Source organism: Tamandua tetradactyla, chromosome 24 (genome assembly GCF_023851605.1).
Source record: "Tamandua tetradactyla isolate mTamTet1 chromosome 24, mTamTet1.pri, whole genome shotgun sequence".
NCBI lineage: Eukaryota > Metazoa > Chordata > Mammalia > Pilosa > Myrmecophagidae > Tamandua > Tamandua tetradactyla.
The window spans coordinates 47677728-47690152 of NC_135350.1; the positions used below are offsets into that span (position 1 = coordinate 47677728).

At 33.9% G+C, this 12425-nt stretch overlaps 1 protein-coding gene across 3 annotated transcripts in view; it reads right to left on the reverse strand.

Annotated features, from left to right (window-relative positions):
* The window catches only part of CFAP299 (cilia and flagella associated protein 299), an 857410-nt gene that overhangs the window by 529160 nt on the left and 315825 nt on the right, over nucleotides 1-12425 (reverse strand). The window lies entirely within an intron of this gene.

Below are 12425 nucleotides of genomic sequence, written 5' to 3' on the forward strand. Positions count from 1 at the left end.
ACTTTTTATTATGTGTCTGTTTCATCAGCCTTGAATTAATTCCTCCTAAGTGAAGGGCATCTGTCAACCTGTTATTGATACATAACATTACTGATAAATAATCGTCTGTTATTGAAAACCACAGAGATCTAGGCCATTTCTTGTATAGTACAACCTAACCTGCCCTGATGATGAAATTGTAAAATGAACTCATTGTAACTAATCCTCTGTTCACACATCATAGGAATTTTTTCACAAATTATGGTTTTAAATGCAGACCGTAAGTTAAAAATTGAAAGGATATTTTGAACGTTACATTCTTGGTTAAATAGTTAATAAATTATCTTGAGAGCAATGGAGAAACACACATCTTTCTTGTGTAAGGAAACAAATGAATTTGACACTTTAGAGATTTATTATCATAAATATTGAAACATGGAAGACTTTTAGAGAAAATAATGGATTGAAATATTCTTAAATATCTAAATGTCTCCATTGCTATTTGTTAATGGTTGTTTTCTATGTGTATCTTAACTATTTGGATTATTAGTTGATACTGATACTACAAGCCAAGAAACCTAAAGCTAGAAAAGCAAAAGCAGGCAAATTATGATCAATTTAAAAGGTTATGTTTTTAAATCAACAAAATAATCAGTAGGTTATATATTATGACATTTATATTGATTTAATGAAAACTGTTAATAATCACTCTTCACCTCTAAGCAATCACCAGGTTTATTTTCCATCTGAAACATTTTTCAAACCTATCCCTTCCATTCTATCCTTCACACTGCTATAAATTAGGCTTATTCATAGTTTCATGCTAAAGTTTTGCAAGGACCTCCTAATTACTCAAGCCAGTGTTGCTTTCCTCCAGGCTATATTTCCCATAGCTGCTGAGTATTATTTCTAAAACACAAATTCCAGCATCTTATTTTCTTGCCTAAAATCCTTGTGCGTTTACCACTTTCTGGAAGACAGGGTTCAAGTTCCTAAAGTAGCATACAATGCCTTCCCTGAAAAAAAGCATGCGAAAGTGGGCCCTAAAAACAGATCACCTGGCACTGAGTGAGGGTTCTCATAGCTATGAGGCCTTTATAAATATATCTCAATTGATTTCTGTATTTGGTCTTCTGTGATAATTATGGACACCTGTTGGTTTTGCTTGCTCAATATTACACTTTTTTATTGGTAATAGAACCCTGATCTTAATTTGGGCAATGGCTCTGTCCACATTCTGTTCCAGAAGGAGACTCAACCAAGGTACTTGCTTCCTTACAATCTTTACCCACAAGCTCAGCTAACAGACATGCCTCAATCTTGATCAGTTTGACTATACCTCCTGAGAATTTAAACCAAGAACAGGGAAATTCAACAATGAAACATAGCTAGAGTCATAGAGGCTATTTTAAATTCCTACTGCATAGCTTTATCAATCAAGTTTTTCTTCGAATCTCTGATAATTTGTGTTCTTCCAGTAAATTCCCTCCTTCAATTAAGTTCATCAGGATCAGTATTCTATTGCACATAACCAAAAGCTTTATCTGATACAATGGCTTTTCCATCTAAGGTACTGCAGAGTTTCTAAGGTTTTCCATGTGGTAAGTCATCTCCCTACCCACCTGCAGCTCCCTACAAACCCTATTTTGTTGTAAATATTTAGAACATTACAGATAAGTTAAAACCCAATTTGATCATCACCCCCAATCTCAAACAACAAAGATAGCCATCATTATCAATTTTATATGCATCCTTCAAGTATAATTTCAATACATTTATATGCATATATGTATATATGTGAGTGTGTCTGTCTGTTTATAAAAAAGCATACTGTATCATTTGGTGAGTAGTTTATTTCATTATATATTTTGTAACTGTTTTATTGTTGTTGTTATTCCTGGGAATAGATGCTTATGAGAGTGCCAAGGAAGAAAGAAAGAAACTCCAGGTTTAACAGTCATGAAATGCAAGAGAGTAAACTATTTCTAGGAGGCATTTACTAATAGGGAAGAAATTCTTAATATCCTAGCTCTCCTGGTGATGGCTCAGGTTTTTAGCAGATATCTGAGCCAGAAAGAAAAAGGAAATAATAGGCAGTGCAACTCTTGCTACTGGTGGACACTCACTATGGAAGACACGTGTGCCACTTTGAAGCTATTATGTACCCCAGAAAAGCCATGTTCTTCAATCCTCATTCAATATTGTGGGGTGGAATCTTTTTTATTGTTTCCATGAGACATGACCCTTCCAATTGTGGATGGTTTCCATGGAAATATGTCTCCACCCATTCAAGGTGGAGTTGCTTGCTGGAGCCTTTTAAAAGAAAACCATTTTGGAAAAAGCTTCAGAGCCACCAGAATGGACAGAGCCAACAGAATGGACAGAAACCTGGGGAAGCCACTGAAGAAGCCTGGAGAGAAAGTTAGCAGACATCACCATGTGCTGAGAGAGAAACCCCGAATATCAATGGCCTTCTTGAACCAAGGTATCTTTCCCTGGATGCCTTAATTTAGACATTTTTATGGTCTTGACTTAATTTGGACATTTTCACAGGCTTAGAACTGTAAATTTATAGCTTATTAAATTCCTCTTGTTAAAAGCTGTTCCATTTCTGTTATGTTGCATTCCAGCAGCTTACTAACTAAAGCAACACTATTTGATGCTTTATTATAGTTGTTCTCCCCATCCTTCATAAAAATTAAAGCCTCAGTTTTTATAAGGGCTTCTAGCTACCCAGAATAATGACAATTTTCTAGCCTCTCTTGCACCTAGATTTGTGCAAATTTGTGAAAAGTGACTAACTTTTGCAAAATTGTATCTAGGTGAAAATTACATGCAACTTCCTGGAAGTATCCTTAAAGGAGGACACTGTAGCTGAATAGATGTGATCCCTAGCTCCAGCTGCCATCTTGGATATGAACTGGAGGCCACTATTATGATGAAATAAGAGAAAAAGCATAGGGTTTCAGATGCTTTGGAGCACTAGCACAGCCTTGATTGACAACCTCTGTACTTTTTGAATATAAAATGGAAATAAGTCTGATTTTGTATCACCCTCTGTCATTTTGGGTTTTTAAAATTATTTTCCACTGGAGATAATTCAACTAGATATCATCACCATTTGATTTATGGTCACCCTTCTGAAAAAATGAGGTTGTAGGATTGGCCTGTTGATCAAAATGAAATTTAGCCTTAATCTAATAGTTTAAAGATTTACCTGGAGACACTATTAGTTCTGCAATTAAAATGCATAATTTTTTTAAAACGTTCAGGAAGTTAGGCCTTTTAAATGAAGCACGAGACAATGGAAATAAAACTGAAGTATAATGTTTGAGATTAATGTTTAATTTCTACTCAGTTATGGACTGATTAGATCAAGTCAACACATACTTCTGAACCATAGTTTCACGGTGGGCTAAATGATCTAAACCCTCTAACAGCTATAAAATGTGTGATTTTAAAAAAAAATTCACATTGTGTCATCAACCATCAAACATCATTCATTTATAATGAGTCTAAGAAATATGACTATCACGTGGAAAATACACTGGAATCATGCTGTTCCTTTTTTACTATTGCTCAAGTCATATACACACTGAATTGAATCATTTCCTATAACCTCTATGAGGAAGATAGAAATATTTTGCTATAAATTTGCAACAGTGAGAATAAGAGTCTATGACCTCTAAGATACTTGAAACTGACAGGAAAGTTATGCTTTTACCATGATTATGTCTGAGAACTTGAAACTTCTCATGCAGAGTATGTGGTAAGAAATTTTTAAATCTTTAACATGTATTGCTCTTATTTAACTGGGTTTATTTAAGAGGCAGTGACCTGAGAAACCATGCTTAAATAAATGTGGAAAAGGAGTTACTTCCTCAAGAAGTGAAGTGGATCTGTTACAAAATCTTAGGGTTCTAAATTTTCTCTAGGCAAATACTAGATTTGCATTCTATTACACTTTCAAAATGGGGTAAAAGTTATATGGATGAGTTAATTTTTACCAATCATGTTTAATCATTGGCTACAGTACTTATCTAATCCTACAAAAATGACTCTAAATATATCCTTCACACTCAACAATTAGACTACAGTATTATGATTTAAGAACGTCATTTATGTAACACATTACTAGATTATTAGATTAATACTCCAGGGGAAGGAATAAAAAATACAGGAGAAGCAAATTTGGAAAACTGTTAAAATAAAAACATTTTCAAGTTTGCAAATGAACTAATTTCTTGGCCTTAAACCTCATTTCTTTATTTTATTTTATTTTTTTGTATGTTGTATGGTGGGGGCCATATTTCATTCTTTTTCCATGTGCAGATCTCCTTATTGTAGTACCATTTGTTGAATTTTTGTTTGTTTGTTAGGAGATTTGTTTGTCTGTTTGTTTGTTTGCTTGTGAAGTGCATGGGCCAGGAATTGGACCTGGGTCTCCCTCATGGCAGGTGAGAATTTTACCCCTGATCTACCCTTGCACCCCCCCCTTTTTCTTTTTCTTTTTTTTTTAACATGGGCAGGCACCAGGAATCGAGCCTGGGTCACCAGCATGGCAGGCGAGAACTCTGCCTGCTGAGCCACTGTGGCCCACCCTTCCATTTATTTTTAAAGATCATAATTCTTTTCAGTGAATAATTATGACCTGTAATCATTCACCTTAGAATTTTAAATATATAATTAGAAGTGCTTAATACTCAAGGTTTAATTAACCATTAAGATGTATTTTAATAAGCCGTTTCTGAATAATCATAAAAATGTCAAATCTGGGAAGAAATTTAATAGATATACATTTATCTATTGCGTGCCATCTTTTTATAGTTTCTATGCTAAGCATGTTGTAAACATTTTCAGTTATGTTCAAATCAAGCCCTAATAGGAGCAAATATTTATTTCCAATCTAGACATGAATTGAGACTCAAAGGTTAAATGACTTGATCATAATCAGCTGTTTTTTGAGCTTTAAATCTAAATCTCACTGATTACAAGGTATTTATTCTACTATACTGAAGTCTCACAATATGTCAAGACATTATATGTATATCAAAATATTTTCATATCACAGAAATAGTGAAAATACACTGGGAAGAAGACACTTAAGCCAGCAGGGGTATATTGGGTGGGGGCAGGCCTGCAAACTTCATCTGAAGGTGTCCCTGGGAGTTGTCGGAGTCAGGAGTTGCTGAGACCTCTATGTAAAACTAAACAGCCATAAGTCTCCAGTGGGATCCTGATCAAATTCTCTATTCAGAAGTACATTTGATTTCTTTGAAAGTCAGTGAACTCTGACATAGCCAACATTTCACATTTCTAGAATTTTCGTTCTCCCCATTAATATTTGTTTAATATGTAATTCAACCTCTTTGTGACTCAGTTGCTTTAAAATGATGTTTTCTATATTCAGTTTGGAAAAATTTAGTGGAGAGTAAAATCAGCAACGGTAGATGAACAAATAAATGTTTATTATAAAACACTATAATTTTATCTTCTTAAGAAACAAGCAAACTTTATGAAAAAAGCTTTCAGAAACAATTTGATTTCCCGTGGGCAAATTTATACAGAACTATTTGCATGGCTCAAATAACTGAAATTTGATTTTCAGTGGCCAAATGGAACGTTGATAAAAATATTATTTTATTTATCATAATGTGCAGAGTTTTAGGCATTTCATTTGACAATTAAATATGGAAGAATGTTTTTTTTTAAATATTCTGATGTGAAGTGCCTGTTCTCTCAAAGAAAGATCATCTTGTACATTTGCTCTAAGACAATATGCTATTTTTTTTTTGCTTTGTTCTTTACATAAATGGGGGGGGTTCCTACTTTTCTTCAAATAAAATTTTCATAAATATTTCTCACCCTGGTAAATCTTTTCATTCTTTCTTGTTTGTTGAGTTTCAGAACTCACTTTCCACATTTTATTTTTCTTTCCATACTGTCTTGCTTGCCTTATCTTTTGTACAACAGGGAACTACTTTAAGTTTTCCTTTATCATGGGAGCTAAGCTAATAAGTTTTCATCTCCTGTTCACAACATGCTAGAATAAACTACTGAAGTTAGTTGTTGATCCTCTCAAGCTCTCTTTAAGAAGGTACAAAGGATTTCAAGCCAAATCAACACTAAAGGGTCCCAATGACATAAAACACAAGGATTTGACTTGGTGTGGAGAAAAACATCTTGTTCTTTACCTTGAATATTAATTTATGTTAAAACAATATACTCATTATAAGACTATTCTAACTTTTACTAGTGTGAAATATAGCACATATATAAAAATGGCATAACACTTAAATATTGAGTTAAATCAATTATTATAAAGCCAGTCCCCTGATTCTTACCACCTAGGTCAAGAAATAGAATAATGACTACATCCCCAAAACCCCAGCTCATCTCTCCCTGCCCACGGTTCCAAGTTTCGCCATTCTAGAGGTAACAGTTTCTCACTTGATGATATTCACTCTCATGCTTTACCTTAATTCAGCCTCTAGCTTATATGAGTATCACTGCTTTTTATTGCAGGTTAAATAATAATCTTATTATAAGCTTTAATTTTGCCAGCTTGTGAACTTTTTAAAAATGGAAACATGAAGTGTCATTATTATTAATTATTATATTATAATTAATTAATATTATAAATTATTAATATATTGTTATGTCATTAATATATTAATATATATTACCTGTGTTATAGGATATCTGTAACTTCAACTTTACCGAACAAGCCTAAATTGTTTCTGAAATGGTTGAACCATTTACACACCCACTACAAGGGCATGAGAGTTCCTTTTGCTCCACCTCATTCAGAACAGTTGTAGTTTATGATCTCTTCATGTGAAGCAATCCAGTGTGTGTCTGTACTAGTATGTCACTATGGATTTCATTTGCCTTTCCTGATTACTTTAATATGATATTTGGCCATCTGAATTCCCTCTTATGCAAAATGCCCATTCTAGTCTTTGTCCTCTTTATTTTTGAGTTATTTATTTCTTAAATTTGTATGAGTTCTTCCCATATTTTGAAATTTAGATTTTTATTTGATATATTCACTGCAAATTTATCCTCCCACCAGTAGCTTGCATTTTTGCTCTTTTAAGGGGCTTTTCATTATTAAAAGCTCTTAATTTGAGTGCATGCCAATATATCAGCATTTTTGTGCCTCAATATATTGTCTGATGTTATGATTTTTTTAAAAAGTACTGAAAAGATCCTGCAGTACCACTTTTGTCATATGTTAAATGTCTAGCTATCATACATTCTTCTGTATGTGTAAGTTCGTTTTCTATTTTCTTCTAGTTCCCACTTACCTGTCTTCATGTCAATAGCACACCATTAATTATGACATTCCTAATAAATCTTTATGCACAAAAGAGGAAAATTATCTTTACCACTTTGAAATGTCTTGTTTCTTCTTTACATCTCCATAAAAATTTTTGAATGTTTGTCAATTTCCATATAAAAAAACAGGTTGGGGTTTTTCTTTGAATTTCCAATTTGAAGACAGTTAATACCTTTATAATATTGTGGCTTCAAACCATGAAGATGGTATATCTTACCACTTACTTATGCTTTTTTAAATGTCTCTCGATGAAGCCTTAAACTTTTTGTTTTAATAAGTCTTATTTTAGTCTATTTATAGATTCATTTCTGGCTATATGATATTAATGCTATGTGAAAATATTTTTGTTTCATTTCCTGCTTCCTGTGTTTATATAGATTAAAATGGAATTTGAATATTTATTTTGCATCAGGCAGCTTTGTTAGACTCTCCCGTTTTTATTCATTCATAACTTCTATTCCCATCTATCTTCTCTTTAATTTACATGCAGACTTTCATTTTCTTATCACTCACTTCACCTTTCTTTTGGATCACCAGAATTCTCCCAAACCTGGGGCTAATTCAAAGTTCCTCAAAACCTTTTTTTCTTTCCTCTTAGGTTATAATACCTTATTTCTTGATTTTCTATCAATCTCCTTGAGTAATGCACACCAGTCATCGTACAGTTCCTTGGTGAGGTGTGTGTGTCTTCTCAGAGAAGTTGTAGCTGTACAGAAAAATCATGCAGAAAATAGAATCCCCACATACCCACTCCCCATTATTAACACTTAATATTAGTATATAGCTTTGTCGCAATTGATGAAAAGAATATTTCTACAATTTTATCATTAACTATAGTCCATACATTACATTAGGTTTCACTCTTTGTTTTGGACAGTCTGTTATTTTCTTTTTCTTTTTATTCTAATAACATTCATGCAACCTAAAATTTTACCCTTTTAATGACATTCAAATCAATTCAGTGGTGTCAGTCACATTCACAATGCTGTGCTACTATCACCACTATCTACTACAAAAATTTTTCCAACACCCAAAACAGACTGTCTGCACCAATTAGGCCTAACTCACTATTCTCTACTTCCAACCCAGTCCCTAGTAACCTATATTCCAGTATCTGAAACTATGAATTTGCTTATTCTAATTATTTCATGTTAATAAGATCATACGATTGTTGTCCTTTTCGATTCTGCTAATTTCACTCAACAAGATATCTTCAAGTTTCATCCATGTTGTTGCATGCATCAGAACTTCGTCACTTTTACAATTGAATAATATTCCATTGTATGTGTATAGCACATTTTATTTATCCGTTCATGTGCTGATGGATACTAGGGTTGCTTCCATCTTTTGGCAATTGTGATTAATGCAGCTCCCTGTGTTTTTTTGTTTGCTTGTTTGTTTTTTGGCATGGGTAGGCTACAGGAATCAAACCTGGGTCTCTGGCATGGCTGGTGAGAATTCTGCCCCTGAGCCACTGTTGAACTGCTATCCCTGTGTTTTTGATAACTCTGAACCCTAAATCCAGAAATCTCTTCCCTCCTCTCTTCTACCAACATACATGTAGACTCAGCTCAAAAATCATCTCTTCCACGAATCATTTCCTTTTTGCCACCCTTCATTCTTCTGCTTCCCCACAAAGGAAATAAAAAAAAAACTGACTACCTTGTACTCCAACTTAATCTGTAGAAAGATCTCAATAAGAGTTAATTTTTGTAGTTAAGAGTACAATTTATAATATTAGAAAATCGATTAATGTAATCTGGTGTATTCACAAAGGAGAAAAATAATTTAATTACCACAATAAATGCTGGAAAACTGTGAGTATCTTTCAACAGCATTCATTTTTGGTGTTTTTTGGTTCTGTTTTCTTGGAAGTGAATGGAAAAATAATTTACACAACTTTGATTGCAACTTTTCTTGGATTACTTCCATACCCTTCTGGCATTCATATAACATTTAGAGAAGAACAAAGGGATAATATACTTGCATATATTTGGGCATTTTTTTTAATTCAGTAACTGCTGATAGCAAATGATTCAATTCTAGATTTTGAAATGTATTTATTTAAAAGCTTCAAAGTACCTAATACATGCAATGGCTTCTAGATAAAAAATGTAGACTAATTTGAGAGATATGAATACTTCTCACAGTCCACTGTATTTTCATAATATTAACTCATCACGATGGTACATACTTACTGTTTTACCTTTTAGGAACACACTTCCCAATATTATCGCATTATTTTATTTTGCACTAACCATCTTTTCCCAAATATTACTGAAGATTTTTGTTTACTTCATTAGCAGAAAATAAATTTATAATTTAAACAAAGCATATTATGAAATTCAACAATTGAGATTTTCATTGATTTAATAATAATGCATACAATATTTTAATGGCTCTGGTATATTAGAATACAATGTACAAATTTAAATAGTATAATATATATTGTTTATATTTCACAGCTGCAAAACTGTAGAAAATTTCAGACTACATCATTCTAATTTTCCTTTACATTCCTATGCTTTTAGCATTTTCAGTGTGATTTGTTACGTTTATACTGAAATAGGCTTTGTCAGCCAAAATGAAAGAAATCAGTGAGCAATCTCCAGTCCTTCCCTTTGGGTCCCAAATCAATAAAAGATTTTAGTAGCAAAGAGATTACTTTTTAAAGATAGAGATAAAAACAGTGGAGTTGAATCCTATATATGGTTTTTCAGTCTCCCACTTTTTCTTTTAAGTTATTTCTCATCACTGTTTGCTCTTCTTCTACCCTAATGAAATAATGTTCCATAGGAATCAAGTCAGTGAGAACTACATTCATAAATGTTTATTGTTTAGGAACATTTATACCACACACTATGATGTCCAAAGAGTTTTCAGAAATCATCAATATATTCTAATTACTTTCCAAAAAGGACAAGAATACTTGGGAAATGGGATTCATTTATTGGTAAGAAGAAAAGGGTATTAAATTTAAATTGAGAAGAAAAATGACACAATTTTCCCTGCCCTTTTCAGTTTGAAAGTGTTTTTATATTATCAAATGCTTATCAGCATCCCTGGGAAAAACTTCCACTCTCAGAAGCACCAGAAGAAAGATGAGAAGTGCTAATATACACACTAGACAGCTGTTTCTTTTCATTTTTATTTTGAGGGAAATTCAAGTAGGAGTCTTAAAATCTATGGTGTCCTACATCAGCAGAATTCATATCCCTTGGGTGAAAACTTGTGCTTTTCTTTGTGGGGACAAATGGGTTGGCCTCTGTGTGAGAAAGTGTCTCTGAACTCTTTATTTATTATACATTTGGCAAGAATCCTTAGTTCATTCTTAAATATGACAGGTTAAGATGTTCTTGTACTTAGGAGAAAAGGTAGCATAAAGAGGAAAGATATTCTCAGTCTCTGTAAGGGTTTAATTTCATTTTTTAAACACACTTTACTTTCTTCAAGGAGACTGCTAAGACTTCTATCCTGATTTGGAATGTACTTCCTGATCTTCTCGCTCTATTTCTGCCTGAAAGCCAATGAGAAAACAGAAAGCAAGGAAAGTAACCACACAGTCGGAATGGCAATTTGCTACCTGTTTCATACGCCTGCTTCCAAACTTCACTGGAAATCTTCCCTATCAGTGGGAATCAATCTTTTAATTCTACAGCATCCTTAAATTAGTCTTGCACTGCCCCTTGAGCCAATGAGGTTTTAGAAAGCTGGATGCTTGAGGCTCAATGTCTTTATGCTATTGCTATATATGACTTACCTCTCTGTGTGTCTCTCCAATTAATTAATAACTTTGAAAGATGCTACAGTAGGAGAAGAAGAATTTGTTACTATGGAATTCCAGGGGGGAAACTTCCTACTGGAGAAAAGCAAACAAATTGGGAGCCAATATTTATTTTTGTCTTTTCATGGGCAGGCACTGGGAATCAAACCTGGGTCTCTGGCATGGCAGATAGGAATTCTGCCACTGACCCACCATCACACCACCCTGACACTTCTTTTATATATATCTGCTACACATCAGGAAGGGTTGAGTGCTGTGATGGTTAAGTTCACTTGGCCAGGTGATGGTGTCCAGTTGTCTGGTCAAACAAGCACTGACTTCTCTGTTGCTGTGAGGACATTTCATCGACCTAAATCATGGGCATGTTGGATGCATTCACAGCTGATTACATCGGCAGCAGCTAAGGGGAGTGTCTTCTGTAATGAGTGGCACTTAATCTAATCACCCAGGTGCTTTTAAGGAGATTCAGAAAAGAGAATCCCTCTTTTCTCTTTAGCCAGCCAGCCTCTCCTGGGAAGTTCATTGAGGACCTTCACTGGAGCCTCCAGCTTGTGGCCTGCCCTATAGATTTTGGATGCTTACATCCCTATAGTTACTAGAGACACTTCTGTAAATTTCATATTTACAGATATCTTTTTTGGCTCTGTTTCTGTAGAAAACCCTGACTACTACAGCTGTGATGAATCCCAGGAGTGGTTCTTGAAAAGTAGGATCTTAAAAATGCTTTGTTTTTTTTTTTTAGATTTTTTTTTTTTGCGATTGGTTTTGTACTCTGATTAGATGCAAACACACTAATGACTCTGTTTGCAATAATCAAGATGGCACTGACAGTCCATGGGGTAACTTGGCAAGACAGATACACAAAATATCATCATTTGATTCTACCAATTATACATGTATATGAGGTAAGGCTCTGGATGAGAGTGTTTTTGACACCTAACAGAGATTTATGGAATTAAGAAATATAATGATGCGGGGTGGTTGTTGGTAGATATGTTGGATACATGTAAGAGAAAGGGATAAGCTGAAGGCTTCAAATTTGCAGTTTAGGCACCTTATGAAAGATGCAAAAGTTTCCATGAGTAGCCTAAAGGAAAATCTTATTTCCTGCAGTAGTAGACTTGAGATCTTTAAAAATCAGACCTAGATTATGTTAGAGTAGCATATTTAAGACATAAACTGAAATCTCAACCTTGCAGGGTATCTGCTGTCAAAGTGAGAACATTGGCTGAGAAGAATTGGGACCCTGAAAATTGGAATGGGGGCATACGGATTGATAATAAGTGTGGGTACATTGAAATCCTAGATTCTGCTAAGTCT